The following is an 18,684-nucleotide window of genomic DNA, read 5'->3' as shown; positions in this document are numbered from 1 at the left end:
TAGTTACATATCACAATAACACATTAATTGGAATACGCATGGGGAAGTATACGTGATTTGCCCAGAATCACAAGATGTTCAGCCGACCTCGATATCCGAACCTGGTTCCCCAGTTCCCCTGTTAGCAGCTCCGGCCATTATTCTAGATCCTAGCTTCACTTCAAAGCTCAGACATGTTGCCAGGGGTATGTATTTAATGCTGTGTTGGTTTTATGAGTGTGTGCTGTTCAGGACTCGAGTTGGCGTACCACACGGGTGGACGGCGTCCCCCCACTTATTTGACCAGGAGCTCGATTACTGGAGCAAATGGAGCCACACATTCACTCTTTGGCCTCTCTGGGGCGAGATCGGAGCTCAGTCAGAACGCTGCTCACGCGCTGGCTTCTCTGTTGCAATCGCATCCAAGGGGTGAGCGAGGAGAGGCAATGAGTCTGATGGTGCACGTCACCTTTCGTGACGTCACTTCCTGTCGTGACGTCAGCGTCCCCCCCCACACCTTTTTAGGTCGAGGACCGTAGGCTGCGCTTGCGCAGTCTCCGGGAGGAGATTTAATGTTTTGGAGTATGGGGGCTTGAACCCGCCTCTCTCCTCCATTCTCCTCCATTGGCTGGCTTCTAAACGGAGGCCAGCCATTGGAGGAGAAGGGAGTCACTCCAATAAAGCCCCGTCTCTTTCGGATTCAGGGGCGTGTTTTTTTGAGTGCTTTAATGTTGGACGTATTGCTTTACAGCTGTTCTGTTTACTCGAAGCGCATCTCTTAAACCTCACAAAGGATCGTGGGAGCCGCAGCCAAGGAGGTGTAAGGGAGGCAGGGCGGATGGGCTTTCTTCCATGGAGGAAGCACGGATGTATGACGTTACAACGCAGGCTATTACAACGCCTGCCTTTACAACGCGCTTTTTACATCGCATACTATTACAACGCATATCGCTTTTGGGTGTTGGATAGTGAATAGTTTAATTTACTATTCCAACTCCAGTCCCCGTGGACACTAGGGAAGGTTATTGGATAGTAAATTAACCTATTCCCTATCCTAGAGCGCCCCCCAGCGCAATGCGTTGTAATAGTTTGCGTTGTAATGACCGTGTTGTAATGGTAGTGCGTTGTAAAAGTTTCGTTGTAAGTGATGTTTACCAGGAAGCACGGATGAGGCGTGTGCATTACAGGGTTATTCTCGTACAGGAAGCCGGTCAGGATGCGAGCAGGGGGAGTACACAGCTTTACTTGTTCAATGCAGGCAGAGGCGGTCTCTGAAAGAAAGCTGGCTGTGTGTTTGTTTACATTGGCAACACCTCTCTGACACGGGATGAGTCACATCAATAAAGTATTTTTGGCTTGCCTGCATGGTTTTAGCAGTGCGCGCGGCAAATTACGAGCTAAAACCTGCAGTGAGTAAGGCGAGGGGGGGTCGGCCGTTCTCTCCCGCACGGTGGATAGTACTTCAGAGACTGCGTGCAAACTGTCCCTGCCTCGCAGGTAGCACGGAAGTGACTCCTTGTTCCCTACTGTTCCGGCCCCAGCTTTGCAGGAAGTACACTAGAAGTGCAGGGGCTCCTCATCCAGCTGTGCAGGGAGTCCAGTGAGGAGCCCAGCCCAGCATTCAATTCCACAGCCATGCACAAGACTGCAAACAAACAGAGGTTGTAGAGCGGAGAGCACAGTAGGGGACGCTAGGCATTGCCACCCCAAATTCTGCCTGGAAATCAGCGGGGTCCATGACCCTACATGAAACCTACAAAGCTGCCCCCCCAATGCACTATGGGAGAGGAGAAGGGCTGTGAAGAATGCACCAGGCTCTGCTCACAGTTATTTTTACATATAGCGCGATCTTGACCGGAAAGTATTGGGGTGTTTAATGTTAACATCAGTTACGTTACTTATGACACATTCGTTTTTGGAAGGCAGGAGGGAGATGAAGTGATTTGCCTGGAATCACAGGGTGTTGAGCCGCCGCCGATACTCGAACCCGGTTCCCCGGCGCCAAAGTGGGCAGCTCTGGCCGCTACGCCGCATCCTCTCTAACTCACAGCGCTCCCCAGTCAAGCAATGACACTGGGACTTCGGCTATTCCTCTCCAGCCCTGCGGGGGGTGCAGGAGGTGCAACAGGGACTGCAGCTGCTCCTATGGTCCTTTGGGTGACAATAGCAGAGGCAGCCAACTGAGGTTGTGCCCCATGCTGAATGATGCGAAAGAGTCAACCTCTCCAGCGTCCTAGATTGGCACCCCACGTCATGAAGCACTTGCCAAGTGACGTCACATCCGCGGTGGCGTACAAGGGAAAGCCTAGCTACGGGTAAACCATGACGATGCTGGCCTCGGTGCTGCAGCCCAGCCATGCGGCCAGATCAGCAGCGGGCCGCAGTCACTTCTTCCAGCCCTGCAGTGCCATGTAAGGAACGCAGAGCTCTCTCCGGCGGGAACTTTCCATAGCCCTCTCTCTCTCTCTCGCTTGACTCCGATGCCACTGGCAGACTCCGAGGAAAGGAGGCTGCTGGACGCTCTTCCTGTGTTTGTGCCGCAGTCTCAGGTCTCCTGTCAGGCTCGTCTCTCTTCTGTTCCCATAACTCTCTTCCCTTGTTGTGCTTTCATAAGCACATCATTCTCCTCCCGTTGCCTTTCGTGCTCTTCCTTCCTGCAATGCCCTCGGTCTCCGCAGTGAGCAGCTCTTGCGTGTCCTGCTCCCGCTCACCAGGAGGTCATGATTCTCTTTTTCCACACCTCTCAAACTTCAGTGCCTTCTTTTCCCATTTGCCAGTCTCTAAACTTGAATTTTTCGCCCTGCCCTCAGGAGAGGCTGCTGGGGGCACTGCCTCCCTGCTGGACGTGGCCTGGCAGACCTGAACCAGCACAGCCCCGGCCCGGCGGGGGGAGGGGAGCCCAGCGGACAGATGCGACCTCCCCGTGACAGGCGCAGGGCACCCAGAAGGACTCAACACCAAGCATAGTAGGGACCGGAGCAACCCGGAGATGCCCCAGAAGAAGCACAAGTGCCCCAACCCAGGCTGCGGCAAGGTGTACGGCAAATCCTCACACCTGAAGGCTCATCTGAGGACGCACACAGGTCAGTCCGGGCACAGCCCCCTGGATGTGTTTGCTTCCCTGCCCCCTCGCTATGCTTGCTTCCCTGCCCCCTCGCTGTGCTTGCTTCCCTGCCCCCTCACTGTGCTTGCTCTCCTGTGTGTGTATGTGGCTCTGGGTGTGTGTGTGGCTCTGGGTGTGTGTGTGTGGCTCTGGGTGTGTGTGTGGCTCTGGGTGTGTGTGTGTGGCTCTGGGTGTGTGTGTGTGTGGCTCTGGAGGTGTGTGTGTGGCTATGGGTGGGTGTGTGTGGCTCTGGGGGTGTGTGTGGGGCTCTGGGTGTGTGTGTGGGGCTCTGGTGTGTGTGTGGGGCTCTGTGTGTGTGTGTGGGGGGCTCTGTGTGTGTGTGTGGGGGGCTCTGTGTGTGTGTGTGGGGGGGTTCTGTGTGTGTGTGGGGGGGCTCTGTGTGTGTGGGGGGGGCTATGTGTGTGTGTGGCTCTGTGTGTGTGGGGGGGCTCTGGGTGTGTGTGTGGGGCTCTGGGTGTGTGTGTGGGGCTCTGGGTGTGTGTGTGGGGCTCTGGGTGTGTGTGGGGCTCTGTGTGTGTGGGGGGCTCTGTGTGTGTGGCTCTGTGTGTGTGGCTCTGTGTGTATGTCTCTGTGTGGATAGCTTTTTTTGTAGGTGGCTCTATGTGTGGATAGCTATTTTTGTAGGTGGCTCTATGTGTGGGTGGCTCTGTCTGTGTGAGGGTGGCTCTGTGTAGGTGGCTCTGTGTGAATGACCCTGTGTGGGTGGCTCTGTGTGGGTGGCTCTGTGTGTGTGGGTGGCTTTGTGTGGGTAGCTCTGTGTGGGTTTAAATGCAATAGGTCATGCATTTGCGAGCGATTAAGCTATTGGCATTGTAAATGACAATGCCATTTATTTAACGATTAAGCTATTGGCAAAGTAAATGACAATGCCATTTATTTATGATTTAAAAAAAAAAAGTCATGAACAATGCCAATAGCTCTACCTTTAATAATGCCGAGACCATTGCATTGTAAATGCTTGTTTAGGACTTGTGCCTTGGTGCTGTTGGTGAATTTCGTGTGCTCTGTTGCTCAGGATTTGAAGAATGCTTCGGTGTTGTTAGAGTGGAGCAGTTCATTATTTTGAGTTGATTTGAAGGAATTAATGTGCTCTGGAATTTAAGAATACTGGAGAAAGTCGATTATTTGCCATAAGATATATATATGCAAGAACTGACTGTGCATCTTGGTAAATAATAATGAAAACAATCTATTTACTTGCTACAGTCTGGATCTCGCATGATAAATTCCAAATTCCACATGTTCCTGACTATATGATCATTGCATTTGTTTTCTTTCCTTTTCTTTCCACATCTCAATTTTCTTTCCACATTATATTCTTCATAAATTGAATCCCGTTCTTAATTGTTGTTTGTAATTTAGCACTTTAGCAAATGAAGTACAGTGATCTAATGTGATTAGAACATAAATGTATATAGAATAATATCAGTCCAACCATTGTATGAATAAGAATATCTACATATACTGATGTATTGCAATTTTCATAGTTTGATTCTATCGTACACATTGAGAATCTGTATGATCTTTTTTAATGATGATTTGTAAATATCATTTGACGTGCTATCTTACTTGTTATTCTCCGGATAACATTTCTATGTTACCGGAGCAATGCCGATCCACGGCTAGATTATTTGTATCTCTTATATTTTTTAGAAGCAGCAGTGGCAATTGGGCTGCGAGAACTATTTCTTTTGGGTTTTATAGCCAGTACAACGCCGATTCACGGCGATATACGTTAAAGTTTCTGGCAATGGAGATCAGTCAGTACTATACTCATGCATGCTTTATTGATTTCATAAAGATGTATGTGGAAACATTGTTTTGAGAGCATTATGACATGTATTAATTCCATTTACCATTAATACTCGTTTCTACTATGTAGAGTACAATATGTCTGCCATATCTAACCCAATTTTGGAACACTATAAGAAACGCTAAAACTCTATGGTGCATGCACTTATTGTCCACCTTTTGTTTCTGTAATTTGCTTTAAACAAGCGTCACTGAGTTAATGCCGGCGACACTGAGGAAGGACTACTGTCCGAAACGCGTCTGTTTTCTTCGTTGCCGTGTGAAGAATAAACATCTCTGTCTCAAACCTGGAGTGCTTTCATTCTCTTTCCAGGACGGGAGGGAGTTTCAGGAGCTTTGAATATATATATATATATATATATATATATATATATATATATATATATATATATATATATATATATATATATATATATATATATATATATATATATATAAGCAATTACAATATAACAACACTTTCAAATTAGTGAGTTCAAGTTGTATATATTCAGAATTGCTTTATAAACCTTGCTTTATCACAAAATGTGTTTAAATTGTTAATTAAATTAGCTGTAAAATACTCTATATGCCCTTCGTCTTTTCAAAAAATTCTTCGGGGTAGAACACCCCAAATACCCCCATATGACAATTGAGTTTGCTTGCTACATAAAATACATACACAACTTTTACGCCCCTACACTTTGAAATTTCACCAGCTACCACTGATTAAAAGTGTGCTCTACTGGCCTCTTTTTCCCGAGTGTAAATCTATTTACAAGTGCCAATTCATTTGTTGTGAATCACAAACTTGAAATTTGACTCGTAAATGGTGCGTTAAGCATACCTAAGTAAATAGGTTTACGAATCAAGCTAAGATGTTTTTAGAACCTTCAATTTGAAAGGCAGGTCAGTGTGACAGAGACGCCTCAATAAATCTCTGCTTCTATTTCTGTCGATTAATACAGAGAATGCAAAATTGTAAGCTCAAATTTCTTAGTGACTGCACAGTTTTGTAAGCCACTTTGGCCACTGCCCTGATGTTTCTCAATCCATGAGTAAGTCAGTCGGCATATTAAAAAATCTTACTGCTTTAAAGTCAGTCATTCTTTCTGCAGTTTATACATCAGATGGTGTCACTGAGATTGCGCAAAGTTCACAGCTTCCCTTTTGCACTAAATACAATGTTACAAATAAGGATATAGAAGACACTAACATTTTGGGGCATCGTTGACAGGCTTGGGGGAGGTCAAAGAGCCAAACCATGATCCTAGTCATCAAAAGATGTAAACTACACAATATAATATCATGAGAAAATATGATAAAGATATATCCAGAAATATATCCATCATACCTTTCTGGTATGCTGTCATGTTTACGCAGCTACCACCCTGTCTGTCTGCTGGTAAAACAGGGTGACTACTTCCACATTAGGAAACTAAGCAATGCCCACACCACTATGCAGTGAAACAACCTTGTGATTTGTACACTCAGATGCCCTCATGAGGAGTCACCCTGAATTTTCCCAGTATTGCTCTGACCTCTGAATTACCAATACCAGGGTTACCTGGAAATGCAGGGGAGGGTTAATACTAATCATTTCATGTTTTGGGGGACTTAAATGCAGAAATCAGCCTTTCCTGGGAGATTTTCACCGCCACGGCACCTTTATGCAGGCAAAATATTTGCATGAAAACACTACTACAGGCTTCTCCAACAAGTAAATCATGAGCTACTAGTAGCTCTCCAGCTATTTTTGAGTAGCCCTTCTGTGTGCATTGCAGACTAACTTAGAAAGTTTTATTTTGTTCAATTAATATATGCATATCAAAATTGAAAAGTGTGTATTTGAGAATAAAACGTGTTTATTTTCAGAACTCATAATTTTCAAGATTTATTTAGAGCTGATATTTTAGTGATAAATCTTCTGGCGAGAGGGAGACTTATTACTAATATTACCTAGGTGATGGGGGCGTTGCAGCTATTGCTATTATGTATTATCCCTGAAGAGGCATTCCAAATTGACACAACCTTTTTTGCATTACTGCCAGCCACCCTGCACTGAGGCGATCATGGCTGGTAATCTTTTCATTGAACATAAGTAGCTCTTATTACGGGAAAGGTTGGAGACCCTAGCGCTAGACAAACAATGTTCATGCAAAACTTGTAATTCAGTTACTGCCTATCATTATGAGTGTCTGGTATTTGCATGGTAATTCCTGCCCCATAAATTACAAATACCAGGGGTACTGGTAGTTCGTTGGGGTGGAATTGCCAGCGAAAGAATATTGAACCATGAGCATCTTATCAGAAATTAGGAATAACTACGCCAAACTCTCTTGGTTAATCCTCATTTTGCCCTAGAGTTTCAACTGGACATTTTAGCTGCTGTTAGCATTCGATATCTCGGGGTGAAATGAAACAGATCGCATAATTCCCATGGGGTCTGTAACTGCAGTTTACAGGCACCATCTAAATTAAAAGGGACCTCGTAAAGAGGGCTGTTGGCCCCATCGGATTTATTAGCCACTCATACAGAGGGTCCAGGCGTGTCAAATATAGACCAGCAATTTGATTTCTTGCCGCGCCGGGCCCATGGCAGAACATATTTATGTAGATCATTACATCGCTCAGAGACGTTTTAAGGCATTGGCAAAGTGGGGTTTAAATCAACTGGACAGTGGTATTAACTATAGGTATACAGCGCCACATAGAAAATTAACACAAATTGTCTAATTGAGTCCTGTATTTGACAGTACTATAAGGTAAGGAGAACCACCTCTCTCCTTGAAATAGGCCACGGCCTTCTAGAACCAAAAACACTCCTTAGCACACGTGTTTCGTCGTTTTCTGTGTAAATCACAAACAGGTTATTTGTGATAGGGTTTTTTTTCTCTTTTCTGATTCTCATCTCACCACCATTTGAGACACACTGGTTTGGTGACTTTACCATTACTGTTAAGTATGGGTATTTGTGTTGCAAAGGGGACCATAGATTAAGTCCCAATACATAGACAGTTTTCTTTGTGTCTTTTTATTTTATACAGCCTTGAGAAAGTCGTGGGATGATTTCCCTTAAATGACGAAACACGTGTTGGCTGTGGAAAACTGCCTGAAAAATCACATATAAATAAAGTGATCAACAAAGAAGAAAATATACTAATTTCTTGTACTTTATTGCATTAACTCTGTGGAATCACGTTATCTACTTGTGTCAAACTACATTGCTATGTGTGCTAAGGAGTGCTTTTGGCAAAGTGGGCTTTAGCCCAGGGACCCAGCCTTTTAGGGCCCCCCTGATAGATAGGGCTCTGTTCTCCACAAAGTACTGCCCTGATGAACTTGAATGTGCCCTAAACATGGACTTTATTTTAGTTTATTTTTAACACAGGTGATATGAGGGGTCTTTTACCGACAGTATGCAGAGAAATGTTGTGTTTATGTTTTTCAACACCATGCAACATCCATAAAAAAGTTCCTTTTAGATTGAAACAGGACTTCACATATGAGCTAAGGAAGTGGCTCATAGAGATTATTTGTAATAATATCAGCGAGCTCCTGTTGTATTACAATATTGAAAACACACAATACTAGCCCTGAATGTTAAATGTAAAAACATTTAGAAATTGGTTGACTGTGCCTGTGCACTGTCAGTGAACTGGCCAAAGAGGGCATAAAAAGGCTGAAATTGGATCATGAATTCAAAGGAGGGAGGATGTGGCCTCACGGCTAGCAATGTCGACTTTGGAGCTGAGAAACCAGGTGTGATCCTTGGTGTCGGCTCAGCATCCAGTGATTCTTGAAAATCCCATACTCTCCCTGAGAATGTGTCCTTGTGTAATGTAACTGGTGCTCATGTATAGCACTCCAATGCCTTGCGGTCTGTAGGCCCTTGGGCCACTAGGCCCACATGCAGCAGAAATGATGACACAGACCATGATTGTTAGTGACTGTAACTGGCCCAGGGCATTTGTACCCAGCCCCTTTTATTAGCAGGGTCACCTGACCGGTGACACCTGTGATGTCAAGTCAAGAGGTGTAAAGTGGGGTTACATTTCTTAGTGACCGGGTAAATGCAGTGAAATTTGGCCAATTTTACTCGGTCTTTAATTCCCTGTCATGTGGTGTTCCTCAGGGCTCCTCCCTGAGCCCAACACTTTTTAATATTTATGTGGCCCCGCTTGCTAAGGTTGTGAGATCCCTTGGGTTCGAGGTGTTGTCCTATGCGGACGCCACCCAAATAATGGTGTCCATCACTCATAATATTAAGGACTCTGCCCTTAATTTTAGGAATTGTGTGCAGGCAGTCTCCTCCTGGATGGTGGCTAATTTCATGAAATTGAACGGGGGGAAGACTGAGGTCTTGATCTTCGGCAGCAAACTGGACATTTGGTCCATCGATTGGTGGCCAGCCACGCTTGGTGCTTGTCCCTGCCCTGTACCCCATGGGAAAAATGTAAGGATTATAGTGGACAACTCACTTTCCTTGAGTCGGCAGATCAGTAGGACAGTGTCCACTTGTTTTGGGATTATTAGGATCCTCAGTAAAATCTCCCATTTTCTCTCATTTGACTCACGCAAATAGGCTGATATTGCCTTGGTAATGTCCAGATTGGTTTATTGTAATGCCCTGTATTTGGTCATTAATAAAGGGCTGGTGCGACGTTTGCAGCTGGTGCAGAATGCTGCTGCCAGGCTGGTGATGAGTCTTCCGAAATTCCACTCAGTCTCAGCCTCGTTTAGGATACTACACTGGCTTCCTCTAGACTGTAGGATCCTCTTCAAAACATTCTGACTAACGCATAATGCCTTTTATGGCGCAGGCCCTAATGGTATTAAGGCAATTTTCCATCGCTATGTTTTAACTAGACAGCTCAGATCTGCAGATAAGAATCTGTTAACAGTACCGAGGTTTAACAAGGCAAAATGGGGAGGTAGAGCCTTCACGGTTGCTGCTGCTAATTTGTGGAACTCCCTTTCCGGAAGAGCTTTCTGGTAAGGTGTCACATTCTCTCTTCGGAAAAAGCCTTGAAGACCTGTCTTTTTTCACAGATTTAAGTATAACCTTGTCTGCCCATTAGTTCCGCAATAGCGCTTTGACGCCCTTGGGCTAAGTTTGGTGCTCTATAAGTCCAATATTCATTCATTCATTCATTCATTCAGTGTGCCCAGCAGGACACTACAGGGTCGAGTTTGCGCTATATAAATGTGTAACAAAATAAAAAACTGTTCCAAAGGGGGCCCCCAAAATCCTTACGATGATTTTGACATTTACTTCATTGTCCTAGGGACAGTACTGATAGCTTCCTCTTCTGATGAAGGGCTGATAGTGCACTTGCCCTTTCTGGTATCTGCCATTTCACACTTAACATTTCAGCACTGCCAATACCAGTGCTTAATTGATACACAAAAAAACTATAGTTATAGGGTCCAAAGTTGTTCTTAAGAAGCCTCCATGGTACTGCCTAAAGCTGTGGTTTCTAAATACCAAGGCTGCTGAGTCTGGATTTCGCTTCACATCTCTTAAAGGCACCACCCTACACTTCCTGTTTATCCCACTCTTGATAATTCTTTTTCATCTCCGACTTCTCCTTTTGTCCCTGTTTTCCTACCTATATATTTCTCATCCTTTCTTACTTTATGCCTTTACCTCTACATGGGTCAAAGTCTCATGATGAAAAATAAGTCCCGGCCCACAAAAACGAGTTCCGTTGTTCAGCATCTCCAAATACCTCCACAAACTAAGCATTGGCAAACATAAAATAAGAAGCGAGAGCATATCATTTCAGGGATGATCTCTCCAGTAATTATTGGCACTAATAACAATTCCGCTGCTCATAGAGGACACGCCTTAGGATCACCTCATCGCAGATGGGAATCATGAGAGCCAGCTGCTCCATCCACCCACTGCGCCGAATAATTATTTCCATTTGACAACAAGGATGCCTTTGGTAGGTGTCCACTCAAGTTACTCCGCCAGCAACTTCCACCGGTTCCTGTCTTCTGGGCTCTACCCTGGGCACCGTCTCTATCCTGATTCACCTGCCACTATCCTGGAACCTAGAATGGTCCTAGGTTTGCTTTGGCAGCCCTATCCCAAAAACCTCCTTCTTGAATAACCTTCCTCTTCCCAGTTTTTCCCAATGATTGAAGAACACCCCTACTTACATGTTATCCACCCCCTCCTACGCACACACATGCATCATGCCTTTCTGTCACTGAAAAACTGCTCTGCACGTTTCCTCCTTTCCATTAACATTTACACACATTTACACACATTCAGCATGCCTAGCTGTGCCTGCCCTAAGTGAAAGGGGGCTCTGCACGCTTCCGCCCTGGTAAACTGACCCGAATTTTAAAATTAGGAACAACGTGAATCTGTTGTATTTTCTTGGAAAAGTTCTTGTTGGATTTTTCCAGTGTCACATCCTGCTGCCTCAGCCCATAAGTGAAAGAGGGCACTGGGTGTTCTAGCCCTTACGGAGTAGGGATTGAGTAAGCAAAGAGGAACACACTCGTTTAGAAATGGTATATTTTAATAAACACCTGAGCGAACTATGCTTATGCTTTAGATGTTAAAGGACAGTGAGATGAAGAAGTCATGGCTGCCCCTTGGAAGACAATCTGCTTCAAAAAAGGGTAAAGGCTGCTGAGCACCTGTGTTTAAATGAGCAGTATCAGTGGTTAACCATTGCCACTACTGGCGTTGGAAGTGACAGTACCTACAAAACTACTGACCAGCACACTGCTACAAGTGTGGCAATTCAGGCTATTCTAGGCCTCCATAGCTATAAAAATTGCTTAGGCAGCAGGTATTAGTTGTTTTTAATCTATAATGTATTAATAAACAATTGCTGTTCTGTTTATCTTTAAATTATATAAACAGCACCACCATGTGGCTGATGTCATAAGTGACGGTGTTGACAATTAAGTGCCGGTGCCGAGCCGAGTAAACCACCAGCTCAAATTAAGCACTGGGCAATATGGAGGGGCATGGTCTACTAGATGTTTGGATGCATAAAGGGAACATGCAGTTGTGCAGCACGCAGTCTGTTTCAATGTGATGCATGCCTTCAGTGGGCGCCAATTAAGGTCACATGGCAAAGGGCAGAGTGTTTGAGCTGTTTGGACCACAATTGCTTGTATATGTGTGTTCATGGGGAGGCCCAGCTCTAAAGCATCAACATAGGCCAGGTGGGAGCCAATGGCTGAACTAGCTATCTTTGGTTCATTCATGGGTCACACCCATCTATAGTGCAGCGGGTGAAGTGCCATCGGACCCTAGGGCATTAGGGGCGTACTGCAGCCCACATATGGCACTGTTTGACTATCAAACCTGAGCACAGAGGGCTTTCCCCTACTTACAGGTGGGTTCATGAACACCCTTGATATCTCTGCCTCCACAAGGAAAAATGAGAGGAGGCAACAGAGGGAAGAAAAACAGGAAGATCTCCATTTAGTGATGCAAGCAGATCAGAGTGAGTGCCTCCTGAAAGGGGGAAGAGTAAGAATCAAGAACGAGACCTTGACAAATGATTGAGATTTCTACAGCCAATGTAGGGGGGTTCAGTTCTCACTGAGCGGGATGAGATCATCGATATCCAGTCCTCTACTCCGTGGAGCCATTTAGAGAGGTGTATATCTTCCGGGGAAACAATCTGCAAGAATATAAAGGTGAGAGCTGTCTGCATAGGAGTGAAACCTATGGCTCTGGTATTGGACGAGTTCACGCTGAGGTCATAAAAAGAATGGCTAAAAGAAACGAGCCATGTTTAACTGCACAAATGGAACATGCAAGCTCAAAGGAACTACGAAGCCCCCTCTTTTTCCTGACATATGTTGTTTTGTTGCCTCCTGGACCTTACAGACCCTCCCTGCTCCACCTGCAAGCAGGACACAGCTGCTTACTTACACTGCTTGGTCCCTGCTCCAAAGTCTTTAAGGCAGGTTGCTGTGTGAGCTGCAGTTGCATGCTCTCTTGTCAGGTCAGGTCCATACATTTATGCTTGTGACAGGATTTTCTTGGGTGGCAGGTGTTCTGGCACCTTTGGCTGCATTGACAGCTACAGGGAGTTGTTATTGTCCTGTCGGAAACCAACAAATCCACCCTGCCAGAAAAAAAGTGATGTGATGCTGCCTATGCTGGCCATAGTGTAGCAGCATGGCTGAAAGTATGCGGTAAAACTTGTCTAAAAGACATTGCATAGTTTGATCTGTTGTGTAGGCGAGACCTATTGGCTTTGCCACTGCTTGTTCCAAATGAAATTGACGAGATATCCATCTTCGAAAAGTACCTCGCTCGGATCCTTCTTGTTTGAAGTTGTTGGCACTGGATCAGTCCAGCTATACTACAGCTCAGAGGTGGGGTGGGCGGGCTGGCCCTGCACAGCAGGAACTCTGCTCTGGTATAAGTTGTCTCCCCTCACAAACATGGCAGCTTCACCAGAGCGGTCGGATAGTTTTGGAAATGTCCCTTTCCTCTCCTGAGCCTCATTTATTATTTCCCTTCCATTTCTGCAAACGATTCTGCAAATGTATACAGTTGGGTTTTTTGCAACGTATGTAAATTGGCCAACTACAGATTAATGATTGCATGCTAGCTCAACACCTGCAAATGACTCTGTGAGTTTATACAGAGTTTTTTTTTAAACCTCCTTTTCTAAAGAAAGCATGTGCTGGCAGCAGCAGGCCTACTCCACCCTAAATGCTTTAAAAAACGCAAAAGAGAAACAGATGGAGGACACTCCTTTAATCTACTCATTTGCTTCCAGATCCAAGCTTTCACGCCAGCAAACACTCTCTCCCCAGCTGCAGCTCGGCAGCGCCAGCCATGTCTGAAGCCTGGAGTCTGAACTCCGCGCTCTCTCTCCTCTGCTCGTCTTTTGGCTTACAGAAAGAACGACTGCCCTTAAGGATGCTTAAAGTTAGTCTGTCATTGTCTAATGCGAGTCTGTAGCATCACTGTCCCATCACTCTTGGTTGCACTTCACTAACTCCAGCTATCCACCAAAATGGGTTTACTGTTGTGTAACTCTGCCAGGAGTGTGTAGAATGGTGTAGTATAAAACATGAAGCAACAGGTGGTGAGTGGGAGGAGCAACGTGTGGTTGGTGAACACTCACAAATCTGTGAAACACGAGGCCTTATGTAACCCTTTGCCACCCTGGATATAGCCAGGGATTCACACCAACAAAGGGCTTGACCAACGCCCGTTTTTGAGCGGGAAGGGGAATAGATCACCCCCAAACTTGATGGGGTCTAGGTGGAGGTACTTATTTATTGGGGAAATGTTTTCTGTGTGGGAAATAAATTAAACATGACCTAAATGTGCATTTGCACATCGGACTGCTTTTAAATATGTTTTTTCCATGGAGAAAAAAGGAAAACAGGCCTTTGCTCAACGGGCTGCGTTTCACCCTCATTGTTGAAAGGCAACCCAATGTACAAATGCACAACTATTCATTACACCATGGAGAAACAGTTAAAAAAAATACATAACTCTATGTAGTATATCTGTAAAGCTGTGTCTGGTTCAGCCTTCCTGACAAATCAACAATGAATTTTGGGAATACGCGTAAATCGCACTGCCCCTAACATGAATTGTGTTTCTACAAGTAAAGATTTATGATTTCCTTTGTGAATGGCACCCTAAATGTGTGCAAAGTCATACAGATATTTGAAAAGTTACACGGGTATGTAGGGCGGGTGCAAAGACATTTGACACTGTATGAAAACTGATATTTTAACAGCCCTGCTCAACCTTCACAGGTGCGTATGAGTCATTATTCTGCAGGTAGAGTTTTATCCTTCTATAGAAAGCTGCAAGGTTTTGCAATGTAGTGGGATCAGAGAATCAAATCTTAGATTGTAAATCTAATGCAGCTAGAAGGGCCAGTGGACCTATAAAACTATAAACACAAATGGGCGTTGCCTTTGCCCACTGTGTCGTGGGAGTCGGAAGAATATAACAAAAACCCTTGTAGGAAATTAACAAATACACAATTAAAAAAAATCCCCATGTAAAAAGTAATATTAAATGTCAAAATAAACAATACAGATGTCTTGAAAATTTGATAATTGCTAAATTATCCCATCTGTATAGAAATGTCAGTTTTAATGTTGGTTTTTATATGCTGTTTCACTGATCTGCTTCTCTAGATACCATCACCTGCCTCCCCCACCCTCTTACAAACAGACTCCTCAGGTGCTTTGGGTACCGTCTTTAGGTAGATGAGGGAATGAAGGCCCAAGCCGGGCTCTTGCCAAAGGACTGGCCCTGCCCTGGCCCTTGTACCCTTGGATTGCTGAGCCATTTTCGAAACAAGCTCAGCCTCCTGAACAGTGCCACATTCCATTCTCCCTAACGATATGTGTTTTTGTTGCAGGTGTGCCACTGAAATTACAGTCTAAATTAATTACAAGTACATGATTCTATGGGGGCGTGTCTTGGCAGCATGGCCGCGTGGACGTGCTTGAGGAGAGCTCCAGGCGGCGCCCTGAATTTAAACAAATCCTTCACTATCCTAGCTCATGATTAAATGGAAAAAAGGTCTCCAGGGATCCGTGAGACTCCGTGCCACTACATGAGCGGTCGCGATCTTCTGGGAACGTCACTGACACTGCTGCGGAGATCGGATCCCAGAGGGGAGTTGGCACCATATTGACCGCCGGAGACACGGCTGGGCCACGCAGATTGAAATATGGATGAGCTCCGGTCCATTTCGACTGATCATGCGCGCCCCCAGCGGAGGATGGTTTTCACTTGAGGATCGACTGACTGGCAAATGAGAACGGGTATGTGAAAGGGCCGAGGGAAGTGGCACGGTCCAAAAACAAAGTACCTGTACGAGGAGGTCGCTGGGAGCAAGACCACCGGTGAGTGGCATCAGTTTTGAGGAGATGGCACCTACTGAGATTTGAGAGGCCCTCGCCTGGCGAAATGAGGACAATGAAAATGGACTGCGAGAGGAAATATGAAACCGGGAGACTCTGCCCAGCACCACTACGATCGATGTGTAAGTGCGACGAGCCCCGGGGTAAAGGTCCAGGAGGTTGTGGAGGCAACCGATTGTAGTGCAGGCCTGGGGGAGACAGGACTCCTCTTGAGGAATTTGCAGCCTAAGAAGGAAGAGCAGTGCTGATTAACGCCGATATGGAGACTCCCCGGTGGGGCTAGAAAAGCACATAGAGATTTGTAAAGAGTCCTCCTACGAGACTACGGAGACTGTACGGGTTGCTAAGCTAAGCAATATAGCCTCGCTCGGCTATAACCTGAAAAGAGGCCCAGAGGAGCTGATACCCCTGTGGGGACCCTTGGTGGGTATCTCTACGTGAGAGCTGAGGAGATCTGAGATCGTTGGTGCTGTATCTTGAAAGGTTCAAGGTAACCGGGCACAGGAAAAGAGGGAGGCCACTCAGTCTGGGAACGCACCACAGGATATCATCTGGCACCTCACGCTGGTTACTATGGGGAAAGATAGAGCACCAAAGGCGCAAACTAACAAGATTTCGAACTATGCCCAGTCCATACTCCAAGGCTCTGAGGATAGGGGAGAGGACCCTCTTGAGGGGAAGGAAACTGCAGACGGAGATGTTGAGGATACCACCACGCTGAAAGATGTCATACATGCTATCAAGTCGACCAGGGACGATATGGTTAGGAAAATAGATATAGTGGCCATGGATGTTAACCTGCTGAGATGCGACCTTCGGAAAGTCACGGACAGAGTGACTGCCACAGAGAAAGACACAAGCGTTTTAAAAACAGAAGTGAAGAATCTTACTGCCACAGTGGCGGAACTGAAATGACAGGTTATATAGCTGGATGATAGGGCTGAAGATTGAGAAGGAAGGTTGTGGAGGGGGAACCTAAGATTTGTTGGGTTCTCTGAAAAGGCAGAGGGACCCTTAGTGAAACTGTTTCTTGAGGAGTGAATCATGCACAAAATGGCTCCCAAAAAGCTGTCCAAGTTCTTCAGAATTGAAAAAGCGCACAGGGGGCTGGCGGCCCTTCCTAAACCCGGAGCGCCCCCACAAGCTATTATTGCAAAGCTATTTAATTTTAGGGACAGGAAACTCTTCCAGCTTTCAAGCAGTGCGCAAAGCTTTTTCTTTGACAGCCATTCCAAACTGGTGGGCCCTGATTACACCCAGAGAGTTCAAGAACAAAGAAAAACCTTTGTTGCAATTAAGCGGAGACTAAGGGACTTAAACTTAAAATTCAGTCTGATGTTCCCAGCTAAAATACGGCTGGAGAAGGAAGGTTGTGTGCTGCTCTTCTTCTCAGCGGAGGAGGTGAGAGACTGGCTTGATACAAGGGCTCAGAAAGGGTGATGCTTGGTGCCCTCTACGGCATCCACTGGTGCGGCCTCGGCTCATGCATCCCAGAGGGACCATAGCTTCTTTGCAAACTAGGCACAAACGGACAAAGAGTTCAGGACGTATCAAGGTTCTCCAAGACAGCACACTACAGGCTTCGGATTCGGAAGTGGTACCGGACTCGATAGAGAAGACACCTGCAATGGTGGTTGACACTGGGGACCCATGCAGCGACCAAGAATGAACAATGAGAGCTGGAAAGTGGAAAGCGGAATCGTACAGATAAGTTCTCTAAGTACTTGTATCATGGGTGGGTTATCGAGAGACTGCTATGCAGATATCCTGGAGGGATCCTTGGGAGACCTGTGCTTAAGGATCGCATTGGTTGACTTCTAGGCGTAGAGACGGATGCCATGATGATCATTAACTATATTTTGAGCATGGGCAGCTGCCAGAGCCACCACGCCCCCACTAGAATCCGGGCCCGCCTGGGAAGCTTGAGAGCAATCTCGCACCCTGGCGCAGCCGGTACTCTTGCACAGCACCTAAAGGATACTAATTTGGGTTTGCCAGTTATAGCGGGACTGGGTTTCAGCCCTAGGTCAAATAAACCAATGTTGGAAGGTTTTTTGGAAGGGAGGGGGGGTGTGGGGCGGTTTGTTCTAATTCTACTGTGGATCGCAAGGTAGGTATACATTAGAGTATACACAACTGTCCTTGGGGTGGGGAAAGGGTCGGGGTTGTTCACTTTTCAAAGTTTTTCTGAGTGGTTTGTTGGGGAATTTCCTGGGTCGCGTTAGATTACAATATGCTAGAATGTCTGCTAGGTCAAGGAGTTGGAAGCACAGAGGGCCGGGTGGTAAATATTGGGTGCATATCAACAAACCAGTATGCCAGTACAAAGGTTGAAGATACTAACACGGAGTGTTAGGGACATGGCTGATCATGATGGGCGCCGCAGAGTGCAAGCAGTTTTAAAGAGGTACAGAATAGCAATTGCAGGACTCCAAGAAACGCATATATGGGGGAATACAATTGCGAGTATACAGAAAAGGTGGCGTGGTCAGCTATACGCTACCTCGTACTCCGGCTTTGCCCTAAGGGCACTGGTGTGGGTGGCACCTGGGGTCCTATTTCAACACCTTCACCATGTTTTGGATCCTGAGTTGTGTTATGTCATCCTATTTGGGAGGTGGGAAGGCAGGGAAATTTGAATTTTTAATGTGTATGCACCTAACTCGGATTGTCCATATTTTTACCCGTCCGTCTTCAAAACAGTGACATCCTACATGGGTGCGGAACTTATTCTCCATGGAGATTTTACCTGCATCTTGAATGCGGAATTGGATAGAGAACCCCCGCGGGAGAATACCAAGCCTCGAATGTCAAGATCACTAGCCACTATACTGCAAGGTATGCAGTTAAGAGATGAGTGGCGGGCCCGTAACCCGACTAAGCGAGAATTCTCCTGT

This window comes from Lissotriton helveticus, chromosome 3_1, assembly GCF_964261635.1.
Source record: "Lissotriton helveticus chromosome 3_1, aLisHel1.1, whole genome shotgun sequence".
In the NCBI taxonomy this organism is placed as follows: Eukaryota; Metazoa; Chordata; class Amphibia; order Caudata; family Salamandridae; genus Lissotriton; species Lissotriton helveticus.
This window is presented reverse-complemented; position numbering follows the sequence as displayed.